The sequence below is a fragment of the Papio anubis genome, chromosome 6 (genome assembly GCF_008728515.1).
Source record: "Papio anubis isolate 15944 chromosome 6, Panubis1.0, whole genome shotgun sequence".
NCBI classification, from domain to species: Eukaryota; Metazoa; Chordata; class Mammalia; order Primates; family Cercopithecidae; genus Papio; species Papio anubis.
In genome coordinates this window covers 121,661,623-121,684,232 of record NC_044981.1, presented here as the reverse complement: position 1 = coordinate 121,684,232, position 22,610 = coordinate 121,661,623, and the positions used below count along the sequence as shown (strand labels likewise).

Genomic DNA, 22,610 nt, shown 5'->3' with positions numbered 1-22,610 from the left:
CCCCTGCTGCCTGGGTCGGGTAGACTGGGCTTGTGACTGCTGCTAGCAATGAGTGGGAGGCCTGTGGGTGTGGGACCTCCTGGCCAGGTGTGGGATATTGACTCCAGGTGTGTCTGTTTGCTTAAAGCTTAGTATTGGGGTGGGAGTTACCCATTTTCCAGGTGTTGTGTGTCTCAGTTCTGGCTAGGAAAAAGGGATTCCTTCCTCTTAAGGCCTCCCAGGTGAGTCGATGCCTCGCCCTGCTTCAGCTCTGGCTGGTCGGGCTGCAGCAGCCGACCAGCACCGATTGTCCGCACTCCCTAGTGAGATGAACCTAGTACCTCAGTTGAAAATGTAGAAATCACCGGTCTTCTGTGTCACTCGCGCTGGGAGTTGGAGACTGGAGCTGTTCCTATGATGTCTGGCTAATTTTTGAGGGTTTTTTCTTTTTCCTTTTCTTTGTAGAGACACACCATGTTGTTTCGGCTGGTCTTGAACTGTAGGGCTCAAGTGATCTGCCTTCCTCAGCCTCCCAAAGTGCTGAGATTACAGGCATTAGCAACCACACCCAGCCCTTACTGTGGTTTAAATTTGCATTTCCCTAATTCTTATGACTTGAGCATCTTTTAATGTATTAGCCCTTTATATATCTTTCATGAAATAACTATTGAAATATTTTTCTATTCTTAATTGGGTTATTTGCCTGCAGATTATTGATTAGGAAGAATATTTTATGTATTCTGGTGACAAGTCCTTTATAATATGATTTGTCAGCATTTGTTATCATTCTATGGCCTATATTTTCATTTTCTTATCTATGTCCTTTGATGTGCAAATATTTTTAATTTTGATGAAATCCAATTTATCAGCTTTTCCTCTTACGTATTAAGCTTTTGGTACTGCAACTAAGAAATATTTTCCTAACTGGAAGTCACAAAGATTTTCTCTTATTTTATTCTAAAACTTTCATAGTTTTATGTGTAGGTCTATAATCCATTTCAAATTAACTTTTCTGTGTAGTATAAGTTAGGGGTTGAAATTCCCCCTTTTGCAAGTGATTTTCCGGTTGCTTTGATACCATTTTATGAACATACTATTTTTTCCCCAATAAGTTGTCTTGGCATCTCTGTTGAAAATCAATGGACTATAAATGTAAAGGTTTATATCAGGATTCTCAATCTTGTTTCATTGATCTATATCTGTCTTGACATGTGTACCAAGCTATCTTGATTGCTATAGATTTATAGTAAGTTTTGAAATTAGGATGTAGAAGTCAGTCAAATAACATTGTTCTTCACTTTCAAGATTGTTTTGGCTACTCTATGCCTGCTAAAGTAAGACAGAGATTATATTGAATCCTTAGATACATTTGGGAAGAAGTTGTTATTTTGTACTTAAAGAGTAATTGTGTCCATTCACTTATGGTTCCTTGTAAACTACTGATATCTGAGTTAACATATATTAAATTCTTAGAAGGTAATGCTCATTCTAGAAACTGGATACCAATAGCTTCTGATACTTCCTAGAGTGAAGCATATTGCTTCCTGCTTTACAGAATTTGTCAATTTTTTTCTCCGAGTTTATTCATAACTTCCCTGAAGACTGCATAACCTCCTTCATATATCCAGAGGGAGACAGCTTGATACTATCCACCATATTTTGAAATTAAGGTACCATTGCTAACTCTCTATGATGATTTTCAAATATAATTTAAAATACTAAGATGCTTCCTGGTAACTAAAAAGATTTTATTTTCCTTTTCTTTGTTTTCTGTTTAAAAATCATATAATCGGAGACACGTGAAGGTCGGCGAGTTGGTGCGGAGTTCGTCTCTGCAAGCCTGGTCGCCCTGGGGTGGATTCCTCCTCTTCTTCCTCCATGGCGGGTTTGGGTGCAGTGGACCCGCAGTTGCAGCATTTCATCGAGGTAGAAACTCAAAAGCAGCGCTTCCAGCACCTGGTGCACCAGATGACTGAACTTTGTTGGGAGAAGTGCATGGACAAGCCTCGGCCAAAGTTGGACAGTCGGGCTGAGGCCTGGTTTGTGAACTGCGTTGAGTGCTTCATTGATACAAGCCAGTTCATCTTGAATCGACTGGAACAGACCCAGAACTAAGCCAGTTTTCAGAAAGTTTCCTTCTGACTGATCTCAGCATTACCTCTTTGGCAAAGGAAGGTAGTTCAAGAAATGAAGAGTTGTTGATGGGATGATTTACCTAAACGGCTATGAGAGGATTGGCTCCCATCTTTGTTACTCTTTGGGACATCCTGTCATCTGAGAATGAACAAAAGACCAATTTTTTGGTGTGTGAAGCTTGGAGGGTCATATGTTTGCTTCATTTTTAATGCTAATCTTAGTAGTAAAAATAGTTGACAGGTGAATGAAAACTCTATTTAGATGCATATTACTGTACATGGGACTATGCTTTCCTCAAAGCCCCATTAACTGCCTCATAATTTTGATAGTGGGACCACATAATGCAAAAATCTCTATATTTGTGTGGAGTCATTTCTTGATTTCAGGGAAGATCTCAGTTTATCAGAAAGGCAGAAGTGGAAGAATCAATTTGGTGTCCTTATCTAGTGTTTGATTATCAGTGCTGGAGAAAAAAGATTCAAGAGTGTTTCTATACAGTACACTTCAGTTTTCTTGATGATCTCCCTTTCCTATATGATGATTTGCTTAAATATCCATTTTAAGTATAGTCTCAAGGTAGGATAGGTAGCCTAAGAGTCTAGAGGCCTTTACTTATAAAGGAATCTAGCCAGTGAACATAATTCTTATTACTAGACTGCCACAAGGAAGAAGTTAACTTACCCTGTATATCAGGGTACAAAAAATTCAGTGATGTGCCTAAATAAGTTATAAAGATTTAGGCCAATCAGAAGCTAACAGCAGTTTCAGGTAGAGGTGCATGCCTAATGTTAATTAGTGTAGATTCCATTTATTGCATTTTTTTGATCACTGAAATTAAAGCTATATAAGATTCAAAAAAAAATCACATAATCATATGTCTCATAATAAAGTTTTGGTCAATGATTAACTGCATATATGACCATGGTCCAATAAGATTATATGTTTAGATACATACATACTTAACATTGTGTTACAGTTGCCTACAGTCTTCAGCACAATAAAATGCTATGCAGGCTTATAGCCAGGGAGCAATAGCCTAGGCTACCATATAGCCTAGGTATGTAGTAAGCTAGATGGTAGGCTATACCATATAGGTTTTGTAATTATACTCATTGATGCTCATACATTGAATAAATTACCTAAGGATGCATTTATTAGTATGCATCCCTGTTGTTAAGTAATGCATGACTGTATTTAAGCAACTAGTTTTTTTTTTTAATATGATTGCTTCTTTTTAAATATCTCTTCTTCCTCAGCGATGACTATTTTCCATAAGAAACAATCTGTTTAAACATTCAGTCAGTGAAATCTCTCCTACCTCCAAATAATTTGTATGTTTAATACATAAAAGGATGAACCAACACAAATAATTTTGTTTTTACAGAGTCAAAGATCAAGATGGAAAAAAGACATTATTCATTTTATCTTTCTGTTTAAAGACCAAACCAGTATAGAGAGCTAAGGATTCCTTTAGTTTTGAAAGACATCCAGAAAAGAAAATATTATTACTTTGTTAAAAATAAAAGGATGAAAAATATTTTTCATTAAAATAATGTGGGATTTTAGCAATTTTATTTCTATATTGAACACTATTTTTAAACTGTATTTAGTAGCATACATGTGGGCCAGCACAAATTTTCTCCCTCCACCTAAAAAAAAAGAAATGACCAAAATCATACAATTTTAAAAAACACAACAAAACTATTCATCTGTTCCAGGATCAAAAAGGCTTTTACTAGATAGGCAATAGAGAAGCTCTGTTTTCTAACAATTATATTTTTCCAACCATGTAGATGAAGTAATAGGGAAGATGCTGTTTCAATTTCTCCATCTCCTTTGGAAGTGGTTCTTGAGTAAGAAAAAATAAATAAATAAAGGAGTAGTACAGATAATTTACTGACTGCAACTTTTTTCCTGAGGAATATCAGACATTCCTCTCCATTTCCTGAGTGATTTCACATAAATTTGAGAGTTAATAAAGAAACACAATAGAATGTGGGTTAGCCAGGTTCTTCTAGAAAGTTTTCTCTTCTAGTTGTACTACTTGAGACATAGTTTAATAAAGTTTATTCCAAACTACAAAATTTTCAATCACCTATAGAAAATTCCTATTTTTAGCTAAATAATGATTTAGATGGTGAGAAATCGAATTCAAACTGCTTTTTCTAAGTTAATAATATACAGAGAATAGTAAAAATAATCATTATAATCACTGATTATTTTTATAAGTATATATGTATTTTATAAATATTGGAGGGCTGTGGTTTATAGTCAGAAACGTGACTGAAGATGTGATTTTGGTTCATATGATTTGGTTCATGGAGGTGTTTATTTATCCATTGTCTATGGTCAAAGTCTGGCTCTAGCACATCAAAATGTACCATTTGAAATGTCCACATCCATTGCAGAACAGAATAGTAGGAGATTCAAACCTTACTTAGATTCTACATTATATCTATCGTATTTCTTACTAAAAGTTGCTTTATAGGACATCCAAGTATGAATGACCTGTATAATGCATATCACAGGAAGGAATAATCTCATAGGCAATGTTTATACAATTTATAGTAATATTTCAACCAATAGACCCCTCTGAGTATGTTGGTATAATTTGGCTGTTACAGCTTAGCCAGCTTTTTTCTCTTCAATACTTTATTTGTTAGAACTTTAACTACTGTACTTATAAAAGTCATACCCTTTCTCCCCTCAAAACGTGCCCTTTTTTATCTATTTTAGGATTCTTTACACAAGAGAGCAAGAAAATGTAAATTGCAAAATAGTATCTCTTCTCCTTAGAAGAATTAGGTCCTTGGCAAAAATAAATAAATAAAATAATAAAATTCTCAAATTTAAAACATTTTAATACCTGCTTGACAGTATTGGGAAATTTTCTTAACCTAAAACACACACACACACACACACACACACACACACACACACACACACACAAAGAAATTCAAGTTGGAATAAATGTAAAGAAAAGTTACAAACTCTGCTCTGTATCATTATAAGCAATATTAACTTTGTTATTGGATAAAGGATTTTGACAAATTAGGAGGAAATTTTAAATATTTTGTCCTTCTATTTTGGCATGTCTCTGAAAATAAGGTCATATTTTGAACAACAATCATCTTGGCCAACTATTACTCATAGAGGGAGTATTCGCAATGGGAAAATGTACAGGCTTGATTGAGATTCAGATTAGGGAAAGTGAAGAAATCCTTATACAACATTACATGATTTTGGCACCAAAATCTTATCCTTCCATCTAAACTTTTGAAATTTAGTGAGGTTTAAAAGTACAAACACCATATCTTTTCAAGATCAATGTCATCTAGGGCGTTGTAGCTCTAGACTAAATTACTTAAGTTTGGAAAGACATAATGCAGGGGGAAGCAGATAGGGCTAGTTCAAACTCTATGCATAGAGTTGGGTTTCTAAATGGTGGTGGAGACTGGAAGATGAGAGGAGTTAAATTAGTCATTTGAGTCACTTTGGTGGAGAAGGAAGGAATTCAGAGTGGAGGAACCAGATTAAGGTTGAGAATATTTACACAAATTGAGTCCATTGTAAAAAGTTGGACTTTATAAAGATATCTCCTTTTGATCTAGAAAATGTGATATTTTACATGTGTATTTAAGTTTGTCTCCATGTGTTTTACTTAGTTTAGGCTGCTATTACAAAATACCATAGACTGGGTGGCTTATAAAAAGCAAAAATTTATTTCTCACAGTTCTGAGGGCTAGATGTCAGAAATCAGGGTGTCAGTATGGTTAAGTTCTGGTAAAGACCCTCTTCCAGATTACAGACTGCTATCTTGTTATATCTTCACAGGACAGAAAAAGGGTAAGAGGCTCAATGAGTTCTCTTTGAGAAGGGCACTAATATCATTCTTTGAGAAGGGCTCCACCCTCATGACCTAATTACCTCCCAAAGGCCTCACGCTCTCCTACTGTAACACTGAGCGTCAGGGTTTCAACATATGAATTTTGAAGGACATGAACATTCATACCATAACACCCTGTTTTAGTCCTACAGTAGAGTAAAGAGTATCATATATGCTAGTATTGTCTTGTGTTCTGGTCTTTATTAAATTTAAATAATTGAGGTAAGTAACCTGACCCATATCTTCTTCCGATGGCATCTGTGGAAAGGGAGCATCTCCTCAGGTGACATATCTAGAAGTTCTAGGTGGTGATTAGAGCAAAATGAGTAGAGATCCTTAGGATTCCTGACAGAAATGATTATTTAGTAGTCATTACATTTGATATTCTTGTATGTCACCGGGGTGTGTATGGAAAGAATAAAGTATGTGCTCAGCTCTAGGTTGAAAGCAAGTTTCTTATACGGTGTTTAAAATCCTATACTTTAAGTAAAATTACTCCCATTTTATATCTAAGCAAGTGAGTTTCACCAACTTAAGAAACTAAGATACAACTGTAAAAGTTGCTGTCAGAACTCAAAACCTCTTTGAATATTAACTTTGTTCTCAAAGCTATATTTCCATAACTGTAATAATGGCCATTTGTCTTTAGAGGCTGAATTCACTTAACATGTTTTGTTTAGTTTGCTAATTTTGTTAAAATAAAAGTAAAACCATGTTATTAAACATAATATTTTAAAATTTAAGAAAACAGAATGTGGTAACACAGAAACTGGTGGATATTACACTTCTATACGTGGGGATAAAATTTCAGTCATTGTGGTGGATGCAGGGATCTGCTAACCAGATCATCTGTAAAAAAGGACCTGCTGCCCCAGCTGCAGGGAGTGCTGTCAGGCTTTGGCTATTATCACCTTGAAGAATTGTCTCAGCTTCACAGAGCTACCTTGCCTACATCCATGCCCTTCCGGGGAAGCTCACTTCTGGTGACGAATTCAGGTGTGGATTTGGAGGCCCAGTTACTTTGGCTTGACCTGGGACAACTCTGAAGGCCACTTTAGTTTCTGTTCTTCTCATGGAGTTGACAGAGGCTTTCAGACCACTTTACAAAGTAACTTCTCTTTCCTCTCACTCCTGCTTCTTTTTCTTTCATACCAAAGGTGTTGATCATAATGGCCTCCTTCAAAAATATCCTGAACACTAAATTTGGCCTCCCCACTGTTTCCAAACAGTGACAGTTTCTGATTGGATTATCTCCAGAAAGCAGATGAAAAGATGTTGTTTCGGAGCTGGATCAGCAGGCCCTTGGCTGGCAATGAGGCCCTCACTATGGTGGTAGGTCAAACACAGTTACCCTTGGCATAAGGTATTTCTACAATTGTTCAAATTTTAATGGTTAATTAGGATTATATAATGGTGGAAAAATAGCTATCTCACTAGATAATTCACATATTTGAAAAATGTGGAGAAAATAGAAATTATAAGAACAATGGAACTTGTTGGCTGTTGCCAATATTGCTAAACTAAACTGAAGATCTGGAAAAAATAATGAAATTTTGAGATGAGTCAGAGGTGGCTGACAGTCAGAATGTAATATATTTCCCCTGCTTGAAAACAACTGGAATCCCTACATATGCATCTATGTATCTATGAATCTCTCCAAATCTGTCTCCACCTTCTCTCTTGGTTACTAGATCTATACTTAGGGTTAAATTGTACCAAAACTCAGCTGGAGATATTCAGGGCCTGAGAAGAAAGGAAAGGGAATATACCACTATGAAGCTGCTTGACATTAAAGTATGCCCCAGCAGTAGTTAAGGGAGAATATCTGGGGGACTGCCTTCTAAAAGGATTTGAAAAAGAGAGACCACAACATGAATTTGGAAAGGGCATGTTTACCAATTTAGATTGATTCTTTTGAGATTCAGGATTCATCACCTAAAAACAACCCAATCCCAGAAAAAAAGTAAAGTCATTGTTAGTAGGTCTGATAAATATCTACAAATGATGATTTACGCTCAATGAAGGCATATTGCTTCCAATGTCATGTTAGTTGAGGAGTTATTATGCAAGAGGTATACACTATAAGGCTGGAACCGTCAGATGTTCTATGTGAAGGCCTAGTGGTACATCGTATAATGAAATCACATAAAATACACTGGTGAGAAGAAGCACTACTCCTAGAATTTCATCATTCCTAAGGCGAATTCCTTCAGTAGGTCGATGCTGATAGTAGGAGAGACTCTTACAGACCTAGCCTTGTAGTTTACAATGGGGATAATATGCTCATAAAATACGAAAGGCAAGGTGGGTAACACTTAACTGTCAGAGGTTAGAAGATAGACAGAAGCAAAGTTAGTGTGGCAGCCAGGGTAGGCTGACCTACAAGTATTTATGAAGATACATTTATGAGGATGCTTGATAGAATACAGGATCCCTATGGCTAAATTAGATTGACAGCCAATAAGCACCCTACTCAACATATATTAATAAATAGATCATGATTGGATGATCAGGAGGCCAATGGCTGTTGCCTCAATAAAATAGGATCTCCTGCCTTATGTCCACGTCTTAGCCAATTTTTGAACTTGGAACTTATTGATTTCATCAGAGGCCAGGTCCCCAAAAGGGAGGACCCTATAACACCCTGACATTTGTACATGGTCATAATACCTGCAGTCCTTTGCCAAAACATGGTCATTTACTCAGATGACTGAACACTGGGGAAAGAGAGATATCCAAACAGTTGAACTGTTGAACACAGAGCTGAGGATGATGCATAGTTACACAGTTGACAACTGTACATGGAAATGAAGAGCTTCATTATGTTCCCTCCGTTAGTTTAGGAGGCCAAGCAATAAATGGAGTCCTGGCTAAGGTCCAAATCACAGTGAGTTTTATGTGTCCATAGACCCAGTCAGTAATTGTCACTGGAGCTCCAGAATTTATAATCAAAATATGCATACTTGGTAGTTAGTATGAGCCCCATATTCATTTATGACTGTGAGTAAAGAGAAGTTGAAGTTGAAAGTACTTCTGACACATACACACATAACCAAGTTAGTAAATAAAAAACAATATTATATCCACTATCACATCAAGAAACTGTAGTCTTATGAAAACTACAAAGGCATACATGGAGTACCAGTTTGTTGGAAATACCTTACAATAATAAGACACTGTCTTCTAAGACATAGTATCTACCTAAATCAAAGATATTGATGTGGTTGTTTTCTCATAAGTAAAATATACAGGTTTGGGAGTTAAGCATTGGAAATAGGAGTAGCCTATTGCCATCATTCCAGTGCCTTATCTGTAAACTATTTTCCCCTGTCTCCACAATTCTATGTTCTACATGGTTAAAGTTCCTAGTTCCCTGTGGGGGAACACTTCTACCAGGGAACACAAAAATGTCCCATTGAATTTTATGCCTTGGCTATTGCCTGGGAGCTTTGGGTTTCTCCTGCTGAGGGATCAAATGTAAGTTAAGGAATAACCATCTTGGCAGTGGTAATTGACTTTGATCATCATAAGAATGTTACAGCACTGTTACACAATGGGGCAGGCAGGAATATGTTTGGCAAACAGATCATCCATGCCACTAAAACCAGTAGAACTATTATCTGAGGATGAAAGGACTCTAGAATGAATAATGGAGAAGAGAGATAATAAGTATTAGTTGTACCAAGAGCAGCTGTAGGAACGGAGGCTATAATTTGTCCCATTTATCTTTCCATTCTAGGTTTTCCCCAGACTGAAAGGCCCACATGAACTACAGGAAAAGCTGTCCACTAAACATCTGTGAAAAAATGAATCTGATTGTAATACAAGGGATGAACTATGGTAGATCCAAATGCATCCCTCAAACACATCCCCAGGTAAGCACTTATGGTGCCATCTGTTGGGAGGGCTCTCAGTAGACAGACTTCATCTCTGAGTTCCTCAGGGATTTCCACAACTGCATAGATTTGTCTTGCCTAAGGTCATGCCCTTCTTGGGGCAGCCTATATCTAATGCCTGCTTCAGGTAAGGGTTATTCAAAAATCTGGTTATTTGCGCTCAGTGTAAGACCATTCTGTGGGATCCCTTACTTCCAGAGCTCTCCATGAATTTGGCTGAAGCCGTCAGGCCTATTCTGTAGTGCAACCTTATCTCTCTTTCCAACCATGCTTCCTCCCTTTCTTTCCATAGGTTTTGATGTCATGGCTATTGCTCAATATTCATTCTGAACATTGCATTTTGTTTCAGGGTCTGCTTCCTGGAAAGCCCAACCTGTGACTGTCATTTAAAAAATGTTCTGTTTTTTTTTTTTTTTTTTTTTTTTTCCAGTTGCATTTTTTTTAATTTACAAAAAAAATCTAAAATCAAATTAACATCCCAGATTAGGTGAATATTTGTGTTGTTTGAATAGATATTTTCAGATGTATTTTCAGATGCTTACTCTGTGCCAGAAAAAAGTGAACTCTGCAGGGAAGATGACAGATAAGATCTTTTCCTTAGCTTAGCTTAGAGTCTAGTGGAATAGAAATAAACTAAACAATAATCACAGAAATAATTATAATTATGGTAAAAGTGAAAGAGGAAAAACTGTAGAGTATCTCTCTCTTAATTCAAAATGAGTTAAGGTTAGATTCTTAAAATAGTAACATTATTAAAAAGAATAATTACTGGAAGGAAAAAAATTAATCGAGGGACAGAGTCGACAAACACGGAACATAGAAAAGTCTGATAAAAACAACAACAGTAATTACAGCCACAACCAACAAAAATTTATGATATCACCAAAGGAGAAGACAGTTTTTAAAAGCTGTCTTCCATCTGTTCCTACCATAAAGTAGAACTTAGCACAAGAGAAATAAAAAAGATTCCAGTTCAGTTCACTTGTGAAAACTTCCAAGCAATGTTGATTTGTCATGCTGCAAACATAAAAGTAAACATTCTTTTTAACTTTTTTTGTTTCTCACTCCATTCTTACTGATTTCTCCTGAGAGCATTTTTCTTGCACAGTCTGAGGCTTGTTTTTGTGGTTTTATGTTCAATCCCTGGTTACCCACATGAAGGCAATACCTTTTTATGCCAGTGAAAATATCAGCCACATCATTTGTGGGGCTTTGCATGGACTACATTTGGAAAGTGAGAGGAAAATGTGCCAGAGAAGATAAAACGCAAATAAAGCAAATCTGCGGTAACAAAACATTTGCATAAAAGATCCCCTCATTTTATCTGTCACATAAAAAGTGGCTCTGTATGAACAAATGATATAAAAGTGAAAAAAAATGATGTAACAGTGAAAAAAGAAAAAGAACAATGTTTTCATCAAATTCAGTTATTTTTCCATTTAATTTAAAAGGATATTAATTTTTGGTAGAATGTCAGGATTCTCCATGACCACTCAACTGAGTTGAAAAAAAGGTAAATAGCAAATGGACAAAACTCTGTTCAATTTATATTAAATATAATAAAGCATTTTATACTATTCTTATATTAAATGAAACAAGAATATTTTAAAATTTTTAAATATTTGGAGAAATTTTAATACACTAAAATAAGGCTTTTGTACTTTGAGTTATTCAGTATCAACATTTCTCACAAATCACAGTTTTACTTGTTGAATATCTCTTGGGTACCATTTAAAAATACTGATGCCAAAAATATGAGTGTTTCCACTGGAAAGGAAATTCAAAGCACTCAATGAATTGTAGGGAACACTTTGAATTTTGGATTGACACTCTTGACAATTTCATGACTCCTGTTTTTTTCCATTGTTTCTGGCAATGTAATTATTTTACTATTATGTTTAGTCCAAGTCTCCTGTCAAAACTAGTCCTATAAAATGTCTACTGGCAAGTCTGAGTCTATTTGCTTTCTGTCCAGCCCAATTTGCTTCCCCCCTCCACACCACAGCAATTGCTTTAAATGATCTAGCCAACTGTAATAAACTGTTCTCTTTCTTTGCAGGCTGCTACAAGCTATTCCTATTTACAGTACCCATTCTTGAAAACTACTCAGTGGTTTTGGGATCCTGCTTTGGTTTCAACAAAACTCTATGTTTCTGTTTCTCATTATTGTATTTTCATGTCTAGATTACTCAAGGGTTCAAACTGAATTATTACTTCAGTTTCAAAGACCAATTTCTTTTCTTTTCTTTTTTTACTAAATTGTGATGTTGGGGCAAAGAAAGGCTTTTATAAAAAATGATTTGGGAGAAGTGAGAAAGATAAATTTTTATTTTATACATTTTAAAATAAAGTATATATATTGACTATTATAATATTAGCATTATAAAAGTAATACATTATATTATTAGTGTCATAAATATGAACATATTATGATTAGTACAATAATGTAGATTTATAAAATTTAAGGTAGAGACTCCAGACAAGAAATGCTTATTAGCTTTGTTTGTAGAATTTATAAAGAACTGAACCATTTATAGAAAGAATTGAGGCCGGGCATGGTGGCTCACAACTGTAATCCCAGCAGTTTAAGAGGCCAAGGCAGGCAGATCACGAGGTTAGGAGTTTGAGACCAGCCTGGCAAACATAGTGAAACCCCGTCTCTACTAAAAATACAAAAAATTAGCCCGGCATGCTGGTGGGAGCCTGTAATCCCAGCTACTCGGGAGGCTGAGACAGCAGAATCGCTTGACTCCAGGAGGCAGAAGTTGCAGTGAGATGAGATGGTGCCACTGCACTTCAGCCTGGGTGACAGGGCGAGACTTTGTCTCAAAAAAAAAAATAATAATAATTAATTAAATAAATAAAAAATAAGAAATGGTTCATTCAGCAGGATGTTTAGGTTATTTATTATTATTATTATTATTATTATTATTATTATTTATCATTACTATTTTAGAGACAGGCCCTCACTATGTTGCTCAGGCTGTACTCAAACTCCTGGACTTAAGCCATCCTCCCTCTCAGCCTCCCAAGTAGCTGGGATTGCAGGTTGCTGTGAGCTGAGATTGTGCCACTCTACTCAAGCCTGGGAGACAAAGCCAGACTCCGTTTCAAAAAAAAAGACAAAGCACTCAATAATTACCTTTTACTAGTTATCATCTCATAATTTTTGAGATAAACTTTTAAAAAGATAATGTGTTTTTTTAAAAATAAGTATCTGTTTATAAAAATCAATTATAAATAGTCAGTTTATTTCCTGAAATACCTGGAAGAAGAATTTATACTCTTATAAATTAGAAATTTCCTCAACATAGTGTAATGGAATCTTATTTAGAAAGTAAAATCAAGTAAGCGAGTTTAACATCAGTTTTGTTGTGAATACAATTATTTGGAAGGAGCATAAATAATAGTTAAGAATAAAAATAAATTAGATGTATTTCACGAGGGCTGGTATTTCATGAAATAATATTATACAAACTATAATTCTAATAGCAGTAGCCTCATCAGTAATATTATAATATGAAGAATATTAATCAGGAAATTGTATAAAATTTAAATAGAAATTAAACCAAAATTAAAGGAAGAAACATCCTATGAAAATCTTTGGAAAGAACATGATTTTCAATACTGGATAGTTTTCTAGCTTCTCTGCTCTTTTTCTCTTCTCTTACAGCAGAATACTGTCAAATCTAAAGAAATAGTACCTAAAATAGCAAAGCAGATCCATATTTCATATATTATATCACATCCAAAATCACACAGCACAGTTTTACAAGCAGAGCTAGGTTTTATTAGGCGGTAAAAATCTCATCTGTAGTGTTGAAAGCCACCTACCACATTTGGTAGTTGGCAGTTCTGATATTCTGCAGCAAAAAACAATCAATATATATGAAACAGTTACAAGAAACATCAAATATTTACTAAATATTCACCAAAGCTGAAAATAATTATCCCTTCTCTCAAGGCCACAGCCTATACTAATTTTCATAGCATTCCGTTATAATTTGTCCTACTGTGGTTTGTTTGTTATCTTTGCACACTGTATTAGTCCGCTTTCACACTGCTATGAAGAAATACCTGAGACTTGGTAATTTATAAAGAAAAGAGGTTTAATTGACTCACAGTTCTGCATGGCTGGGAGGGCCCCAGGAAACTTACAATCATGCTGGAAGTTGAAAGGGAAGAAAGGCATCTTCTTCACAGGGCAGCTGAAAGGAGAAGTGCTGAGCAAAAGGGGAAAAAACCCTTATAAAAATCATAATATCTCATGAGAAGTCACTCACCTTCATAAGAACAGCATAGGCCAGGCGCGGTGACTCACGCCTGTAATCCCAGCACTTTCGGAGGCCGAGGCAGGTGAATCACGAGGGCAGAGTTTGAGACCAGTCTGGCAAACATAGTGAAACCCTGTCTCTACTAAAAACACAGACACAAAAATGCTGGGCATGGTGGCAGGTGCCTGTAATTCCAGCTACTTGGGAGGCTTAGGCAGGAGAGTGGCGTGAACCCAGGAGGCAGAGGTTGCAGTGAGAAGAGATTGTGCCACTGCACTCCAGCCTGGACAGGCAACAGTGCAAGACTCCGTCTCAAGAAAAAAAGATAGAAAAAAAGAGAAAGAAAAGCATAGGGGTAACCACTCTCATGATTCAATTAGTACCCACCAGCCCCTCCCATGACACATGGGGATTATGGGTACTATAATTCAAGATGATATTTGGGTGGTACACAGCCAAACCATATCACACATAAACATATTTTATATTCCTGTCTAAATTGAGACAAGAGATTACTTTGCACTACTTTATACTTCTCTTAGCTACTATTTCTCTATTCACTGTACATACGTATTTGTTTCACTAATTCATCCTTATTTAGTTTCCGCAAAGAAGCTCAAACAAGATGGGATTTTTCTAATAAATAGTTTGTAAAACAATGGAAAGAAGTTAGATTGAAAGATTTAAGATCAAGAAGCACTTCCTGGCCAGGCATACTGGCTCCCACCTGTAATCCTAACACTCTGGGAGGCCGAGGCAGGAGGATTGCTTGAGCCCAGGGGCTCGAGACCAGATAGGGCAACCTAACAAGACCCTGTCTCTATAAAATAATCAAATAATAAATAAATAATAAAAACAATAAATATTCAGTAACAATAACTATTCAGGAAGGAAGAAGAAGAAAAAAACAAAAGAAACATCAGAAGAACATCTAAGACATGGAGTTTTAAAGAGGACTAATACAGAATGACAGGCCTGTTATTGTTTGCTGTAAGTACTTCAGTTGTTCGGTTAAAAAAGGAAATAAATTCAGTAAGCAAAATCATTTTTATAAAATGCAACATCAACCTTTGTGCCTAGTTCAAAACTTTTAATTTTTCTTGGAATCTTTCCTGTTGCTAGCATGCCTCATTTCTATATTTGAGGGTTTGATGCATAGCATGGGACTTTTAAATAAAAATGGTTTGAATCCTCTCTTCTTTAGAGAATAGAGTGAAAGGTATTTTTAGTAAAATACACAAATGAAAGAGAGTAGAAGTAACTAAGTGTAGGAGATCATGGAGTCCAAAGGCATTCAAAGTTTCTGTTTTCAGCTTATTTCTTTCTTTCTATATATATTATAATGTCTAATGTTGATTGAGTACTTAGTGCTAGGCAGTGTTACATTCATATGACATTTATCACCCCACTTAATCTTCTCAGAACTCTGTAATTTAGATGTTGTTATTACGCTTATTTTATAAATGAAGGAAGAATTGCAGAAATATTCAGCATCTTGCCTCTGGTCCAAGGTGGAGCCAGAACACATGATTTCATGCTAACTAGATCACTGCAAATTCTCTCTAATTATTGTTTGAAATATAAAAATCAATGCAATTAGCTGAGCTCATATTGATTACACCTAAAGTGTATGCTACGTGCCAATGATATATTTTTGGGAGATTTCAGATTAAGAACATGCCAAGAACTCAGGGTTCGAATACATTATGTCCTCGTTCCCTTCTCCGAAAGTGGAAAGTCAGGAATGGAGGGCACATACACCAGCTAATTTCTACTGTGCCAGAGTTTAGGGAGAGCAAAAAATACTGTCTCTGAAAATAATGTTACAAATGTGAACTCATGAATTCTCAAATTATTAGAATTAATATAAAGATTTTAAAAAGCATATCTCTACAAGTAGGCCAAAGACAGGATGATAATGGAATGTCATAGCAGATTGAGTAATATCCTCATGAATCACAGTTATTACCACAGCTTAAATGTAATTAAAAATCAGCCTTTCCACCCGACACAAGGGCCTTATCTACAGAACAAAGCAAGTAATATATTTATTTGTCTTGGGCATTCTGTTGAAATTCCTGTAATTGCAACATTTGTGGACTTTCCATGTAACACTTGAGGGATTCCAAAAAATTGTTGTTATACATAGTACTAAAATTTGTGAGTATAAAAGGTGTTCCTATAGAAGTTTTGGAACTCTGTAAAGAAAAAAGAAGTTGGAGAGGAGGAAGGAAGGATTTTCTGAGTTGAAAATAAATCATTGTAATGATGATAAAATTATTCCCATTCTGGCCGGGCGCGGTGGCTCAAGCCTGTAATCCCAGCACTTTGGGAGACCGAGTCGGGCGGATCACGAGGTCGGGAAATCGAGACCATCCTGGCTAACATGGTGAAACCCCGTCTCTACTAAAAATACAAAAAATTAACCGGGCGTGGTGGTGGGCGCCTGTAGTCCCAGCTACTCGGGAGGCTGAGGCAGGAGAATGGCGTGAACCCGGGCTGCGGAGCTTGGAGTGAGCCGAGATCGCGCCACTGCCCTCCAGCCTGGGCGACAGAGCACAACTCTGTCTCAAAAAAAAGAAAAAAAAAAAAAAAAAAAAATTATTCCCATTCTTCATAACCCTTGGCTACCATAATGATTATTGTTCACCACCTGTTGCCATTGGGAGAATATAAGACAAGTTTTCATACAATCATAAAGATGAGTGTTTGACAAAGAACCTACTCATTTATGCTTATTTGCTTTCTTTTCTTTTAATATGAAAAGAATAATTCTTGTTATTTTTATACATAATTGTTAATAACTTCTGAGGATTATAAGTGACAATTTTAATAAATTTTAGTCGGTGCTTACTCTAACATTCACCATTACCAGGTCTTTGAAATGAAGTTATGGGATTTATATCTACTTCTTTTTGGCTGAGTCTTGAAGTTATAAAAGGATATAGATTTATTTTTGTGCTGGTTTGAACATTGCCAAACTACGAATTATCTACTCTGTGGCTATAATTAGTCAATGATGTAAATTCAACTCGATAATTCTTATTTTTATTAGAATCCGTTAGATTTATATTTTACAAAACGCAATTAAGATATAGCACGAAGTTATTGTGATTAATGAATAAATCTGTAAAATAGACAGAAAAAAGAGGATGGTACTTAAATGTTACTGGTTTGACAGTTTATTTTCAAAATGTATATGAAAAATATAGTCTATGTTTATGAATTAGAATGCATTTATTTGTGATGTAAAACATTGTAGCAAGGTTATGATAAACCTCTGAATAAATTGCATTATGCTTTAAAATACTAGCATAAATATTAATAGCATAAATACATTATTTTTCTAGAATATTGAACTATTATAATTTATATGTTAAACATTAGTTAGGAATATGGAAGCATTATTTAAATACCCTTATTTTAAAAAGATATTAACTCTTGAAAGAGCTTGGTACAATGGCTAATACTTTAAAATATATTACTAAATGCCTCCTTTAAATGTATTCTTGTTTGTTTTTAAAAGAGTTAATAATAGATACATGTGGTCAGGCAGCTTATCTAACTCAATTTGATAATTTTAAACTTGTTCAATTATGCTTACAATTTTCTTATTAAATATATATTAGTCATGATGTGATATAAAAATTAGATTTAAAAATATTAAGAAAAATTAAAGCTACATTTACTTGTGTTACTTGTAAAAGATTTTATGTAACTGAAAGCAAATGTATCTTTTTTAAAAGATGAATTTCCCATAGTTATGCATAATTTTATTTTAGGGCCTTATTTCTCTGTTATCGTCCCTTTTATGGTACAAACATACATTTATTTCATGATGAAATAGGAACCATTCATCTAAATGGAATAAATTTCAATATGTTGCTATAAATATAAGAAAAAAATATAGGGGGTGGCAAAAAGATCCCAAAGCAAAGCCTTATCAGCTAAAGGAATTGAATGAACAGTAGTGTAGTCAGTCAGTGGGGCCCAGGAAAATATGTGCTTCAAATGTGTAAACTGAACATGAGCTATTTCAGCCTTCCCTAAAGCAGTGTGAGAAGAAAAGCTGTTCGATTAACTGTTACAGGGGTTTTTGTTTACTTCTTTCTTTCTTGAAATATCTACTAAGGGAACTAAAGATAAAATTTAAAAATCATTTGAAATATTTCAGAACATTATATTTCATTCTTAGTGGTATCTGCAATTGTCGTTAAAAATCATAAAAGAAAAAAAAGCAAACCAAACCAATCATAAAACAAAGAAACATAGATATTAACAATGATATTAACCAATATATTGATCACTAGTATTTTTTGTGAATATCTGTGACAAATATCTTTGTATTATTATATCTATATATTACTATGTAGTATTTTTGTGAGTATCTTTGTCATGGATATTCACAAAAATACTAAAGATCAAAACAAAAGAGAAACAAAGCAGCCACAGCATTAGAGGATACTCTGCTTTCTTTTTGGAGGAAAGAATCTTGTTCTTGGAAGCAAAACAAATTTGATTTCTCCATAATCATACAATAATGACCTTTCTGGAAACAAAAAATCAAAGTTCAGTTAAAAAGGGAAATACTACTGCCAAGAAATAATTGTGGTTAAATCTACAATTGTATATTATCCAGTACAGTTCTATTTTTCATATTTTCTAATATGATTTTTGTAACTCCTTGTGTTGATACACTGAAATCTTGAAACAACATAACTATTTACCACGTTATATATAGCTTCTGGCAAAGATCCATTGCCACAGCACTGACTTTTATTTCCTTTTGCCATGGTAACTTCTCACTGTCTCCCTCTGCTCAGAATGAAGGTGAATAACTTTGATCATTGACTTCCAAATGCAGTCGGAGTGTCGGCAGCAGGTAGACCTGAACAAGCTTCTTTAGGACTGTATGTTGAATTGTGTTCAGCCAAGTTTTGGACAGTTGATAATATATATCCTGCCACATCTCACTGCTCAACCAATTTCTCTTCTTTGGCTGCCACTGCTTATAACTTCCTTTGCCAACGAGTTTCAGAATTGCTCAGTCTCTATGGATAAGAAAAGCACCAACAGTACGTGATAATGGTGATAATGAGCTAAGTCTTTTATATCTAGCTTTGAATTTAACCACCAGGGCCCTTTGAAGAAGATGTAGTGAGCTACATTTTACAAAAGATATGAAATATCATTCCCAAATTGTTATAGCCATAAGGTGATTCAGCTGGAGTTTGAAGTTAAATTGGCCCAACACTAAAGCCCAAAACCATGCCACTATACACATTGTTTGTCAGCAGGTGCCATTGCGTATTTCTCTGCTACATAGTGACTGTCTCAATCAGGGGTCAGCAAACATTTTTCTATAAAAGTCTTGATAGTAAGGATTTTAGGCTTTGCAGTCTACCTCTAATTCTGTCATACAATATTCTTATTTTGTTGGTTTATAGAAGCTTTTAATGATGTAAAAATATTCTTAGTTTGGGATCATATAAAAATAGATTATGGGCAAAATTTGCCCAACAAACAGTAGTTTGTCAAACCCTTATCTAGAGGAAGTATACATGTAACAGATCTCTTAGATCTGGCACTCTGCCTACTACCTGCTTGAAAAATGTGACGCTTCCAGAAACTGTGCTTCCCATTCTTCATTTTCAACTGAGGCTCTGGAGAATGGAAAGCACTGTTTCTGAAACATATATACTCTTCTAGTAATCCACGAAAAATTTTTAAAGTGACTCCATTCAATCTGGATACTCCTTCCTCCTTCTCTTCTATGTGAATTTATGTACTCTTTCCTTCCTCTTGAATTTGTGTTCCTACCAAATAAATTATTTGAGCTATGATAAGAATTTGTTTGATCAAATGTATTTTTAATTAAATTATTGTCTTTTTATTATTATGAATATATAATTGTTGTACATATATGGGTACCTGTGATATTTTGACACAAATAATGTGTAATGATCAAATCAGGGTGACTGGGATATCCATCACCTCAAGCATTGACCATTTCTTTGTGTTAGGAACATTCCAATCCCACTCTTTCATTTATTTTGAAATATACAATAAACAATTGTTAACTATAGTTGCCATATTGTGCTACTGAACACTAGATCTTACTTCTTCTATGTGACTGTAGCTTGTACCCATTTTCCAGCCTCTTTTAACCCTGCCTTTGCCTTCCCACTAACCTTCCCAGGCTCTGGTAACCATCATTCTACCCTCTATCTCCATTGGTTCATTTTTTTTTTTTTTTTTTTTGCCTTTACATATAGGTGAAAATGTGTGATGTTTGTCTTTCTGTGCCTGGCTTATTTTAACACAATGACTCCAGTTCCATCCATGTTGCTGCAAATGACAGCTTTTATTCTTTTTTATGTCTGAGTAATAGTCCATTTTGTATATGTACATTTTCTTTATCCTTTCATCTGTTGATAGACACAGGTTGATTCCATATCTTAGCTATTGTGAATAGTGCTGCAGTAAATTCCAGAATGCAGATATCTCTTTGATATACTGATTTCTCTCTTTTTTTTTTTTTTCTAGGATATATACCCAACAGCGAAATTGTTGGATCATATGGTAGCTCAATTTTAGGTTTTTGAGGAAGCGCCACACTGTTCTCCGTAATGGCTGTACTAATTTTCATTCCCACCAACAGTGTATGAAGTTTCCCATATTTCCGTATCATTACCAGTGCCTGTTATTGCCTGTCTTTTTGATAAAAGTCATTTTAACTGGGGTGAGAAAATATTTCATTATGGCTTTGATTTGCGTTTCTGTGATGATTAGTCATGTTGACATCTTTTCATATATCTTTTGGCCATTTGTATGTCTTCTTTTGAGACATGTCTATTCAGGTTATTTTGCCTATTTTTAATCCAATTATCTGGTTTTTTTTTTTTTCCCCCGCTGTAGAGTTGTTTGAGCTTCTTATATATTCTGGTTACTAATTACTTGCTACATGGGTAGTTTGAAAATACTTTCTTCATTCTGTGGGTTGTGTATTCACTTTGTTGATTGTTTCCTTCATTGTGCAGAAGCTTGATTAGATGCATTTATATCCTAAAAGAATGCTATGGATTTTCTCCACTGAGCATACACACACACACACACACACACACACACACCCCATAGTCTCAGCATATGTCACCAGCAGATAATAGATTTCTCCTTTCATTTTTCTGAAATTGCATTTAGCTATGCGAATCTATGGATGCCCTTGAAGATTCTACTATAATCTAAAGAGTGTTTTACATTTTTGTCCTAGGGAGTTCAGATATATTCTATCTAATTGCATCAATTCTTACTATAATGCCAAATTTTATATGCTATTCTTTTACTTAGTTATTTTGCTATTCTTTTACATTTTTGGTCAAAATATCAATTGCACATTTATGAATAATTTATATTGGGTTAAGCTGCTTAGTAAAATTCGTTCATGTTTCTTTTATGCTCTTTTCTCTTACACTTAGAAATTATTTGTTAGTAATTTTCTAATTTTAACAGTAATATTTGGCTATTGTAGAAAATACAAGAAAGCTAAAAAGAAAATAATACATATCACACAAAATATTATCAAACACAGATAATGATTATGAAACATTTGATGCAATTTTGCCATTTTTATAAATAGCTCTGTACATAAGTGTTTATACCCTATATACATTCACATATATATGTTCACATGACTGAGCTTATTAATGGGTTTATACATGTTTAATGGATAGGGTTTGATTATCTAATTGAGATTATATAGTAATAAGATTTTGTACCTTTTTAAATTTCAAAAAGTATAAAATTTCCTATTGTATTAAGATATTTGAAAACCTCATTATTATCATCTATATAATAGTCTACAGTTAACCACGAGGCATTTCATTCCAGTTTCATAATTATTAAATCAATTTCTTAGTTTTAGACACCTTATCACACTTTCTCTACAATAAATGTTTCTGCAATAAATATTTATTACATAACATTAAACATGTTTTTATTTCTTTTCATTTTTAAAATTTGTAAAAAGCAATTGCTCAATAAACAGGCATAAACATTTTTAAGCCTTTTTTAATGATATTCTTGATATCAGAAATCAAGCTGCTTTTAAGAGTTCAATGTTCAAGCTGCTTTTGAGAGTTGATACATTATTTACTCTAGAGTGCTTAAAATCTCAGGCTTTTTCCTCCAGAGAGATAAAGAAGAAATGTTTGTTCCACACATCATTGTGAACCAGAATGCCACTTATAAAAAGTTTCTGCTGTGTCACTTCAAGTTTTTCAGTTATTCAATATCCATTAGATTTATTTCTTTATAGAATCTCATACAATTGGATGACTGGCAGTCACATGAAATCAATAGAGAATTTTAATATTAAACATTCACATTAGTTATCATAAATGATTTTTGTTACTGCTATGACTAAATCCTTCTTCACAGGTT

The 22,610-nt window shown here is 34.6% G+C and overlaps 1 pseudogene; it reads left to right on the top strand.

Annotated features, from left to right (window-relative positions):
• Positions 1-506: 506 nt before the first annotated feature.
• LOC110743106 lies at positions 507-2,094 on the top strand (annotated as a pseudogene).
• The last annotated feature ends 20,516 nt before the right edge of the window (positions 2,095-22,610 follow it).